This window comes from Octodon degus, unplaced genomic scaffold, assembly GCF_000260255.1.
Source record: "Octodon degus isolate 3935 unplaced genomic scaffold, OctDeg1.0 scaffold00027, whole genome shotgun sequence".
Lineage (NCBI taxonomy): Eukaryota > Metazoa > Chordata > Mammalia > Rodentia > Octodontidae > Octodon > Octodon degus.
This window is the reverse complement of record NW_004524603.1, coordinates 4,313,224-4,314,948: the sequence shown is the minus strand read 5'-3', so window position 1 is coordinate 4,314,948 and position 1,725 is coordinate 4,313,224. Positions and strand designations below refer to the sequence as shown.

The 1,725-nt window shown below is 48.3% G+C and overlaps 1 non-coding gene across 1 annotated transcript; it reads right to left on the bottom strand.

Moving 5' to 3' along the window:
- Positions 1-169: 169 nt before the first annotated feature.
- Positions 170-268, bottom strand: LOC111816167. The gene has a single exon (XR_002820646.1). It is a non-coding gene; the product is annotated as a small nucleolar RNA U13 (small nucleolar RNA).
- Positions 269-1,725: the final 1,457 nt, after the last annotated feature.

Genomic DNA, 1,725 nt, shown 5'->3' with positions numbered 1-1,725 from the left:
TCTCTCTCTCTCTCTCCACAAGGTCTTGTTGTGTAGTCCAGAGTGACCTCAAACTTGCAGCAATCCTCCTGCCTCAGCCTCCTGAATCCTGGGATTATACATGTGCACCCTGGTAGTTGGCTTCTAAACAAGAATTTCTTTCTTTCTTTCTTTCTTTCTTTTTTTTTAAGGTCCAATGGGTAATGTGCCCATGTCGTAACAAGGTTTGAGGGAGGCACATCTCATGCATGAGGCATGAACACCCAATCATGCTCATAAACTGAAGGATTAAGCAAGAATTTCATGGGGCCGGGGAGATGGCTCAGTAGAATAAGCACTTGTCTGGCAAGCACAAGGGCCTGAGTTCAATCTCTAGTTCCGCAAAAAAAAGAATTTTAGAATTGGCAATGTAAGACTTTTTGTCACTCAGTCTCCAGATGTGGGTGGGTCACAAACTCTTGACTCAGGAGCTGCAGTCAGGGTGGTCGACATCCCTGCAACTGCAACAGTGAAAAGCAGTCTTCAGAAAGCTAGAGAAAAAAAAAAAAAAAAAAAAAAAAAAAAAAAAGCTAGACAGGCCAGTGTGCCGGTGCACGCCGTAACCCCAGCACTCGGGAGTCTGGGGCAGGAGGATTGCGGCCAGGTCAAGGCCAGCCTGGGCTCCACAGTGCGCTCAGGGCCACCCTGAACTGCATAGCTAGACCCAGTCTCAAAAGAGAAAAAAGGAGGCTGGGGAGGTGGCTCAGTAGAATAAGTGCTTGCCTGACAAGCGCAAGGGCCTGAGTTCAATCCCTGGTTCTGGAAAAAAAAAATGTACAACAAAAAATTAGGAGTATAGGGCTGGTGAATAGCTCGGTGGTGTAAAGAACCTGCTTAGGCAAGCTTGGGTAGATGCAGGGGACCGTGGTTTGATCCCCGGCACCGCAGGTGGCGCCAGACCCGCCCTCAGGTTGGATTGAGCTGCCCCCACCACAAAACAAAAAAGAAAAGAAAAAGAAAAAATAAAGAAATTAGGAGTGTAGAGGGAAAAAAAAATGGCGAGACTGTACCTTGTGGGCTTCCTGTCATTTTCTTGATTCCGAATCTTCCTCTGTGGGGAAGGGGTGCAATTTTCAAGAAAGTTGGTTTCTGCCGCTTGCATTCAAATAGCCCACATTTACCATTACCCAGGAAGCCCTGGGCTGGGGAGACAGCTCAGTGGCGTGAGCACCTGCCTGGCAAGCGCGTGGTTATAAGTTCGATCCCCGGTACCAAAAATAAATAAATCAATAATTTAAACAATTAAAAAAAATTAAATGTTGCTGTATAGCCATCACGCAGCCTCTCCGCTGCTCCCAGACTCCCCTCTACCGGTAGTCCAGGGTCACGGTCCTGACCTTGCTGTCTACCCGACCAACCCTGCACCAGGAGCCTTGCGCATGGGGAGAGATTGCCCTGCAGCACCTGCCTGGAGGAAGCGCGGACGCTGCCCTTCGGATCCGCGCTCTGAGGCACAGAACACAGGCTGGCGTCATTCCTAAGACTCCCGGGCAAGCACTGTGCCTTCTCCTGGCTGGGGACCCACTGCCTCAAAGTTGGTACATAACTGACACACAACAAATAAATACTTGTTGATTGGTGAATAAAGTTTTACACCCTCTGGTTATTCGACATAGGGTCTCACTGTGTTGTTCAGACCGGACTTGTTTTTTTTTTTTTTTTTTTTTTTTTTTTGGGGATTGAACTCTGGCCCTTGCGCTTGCCAGG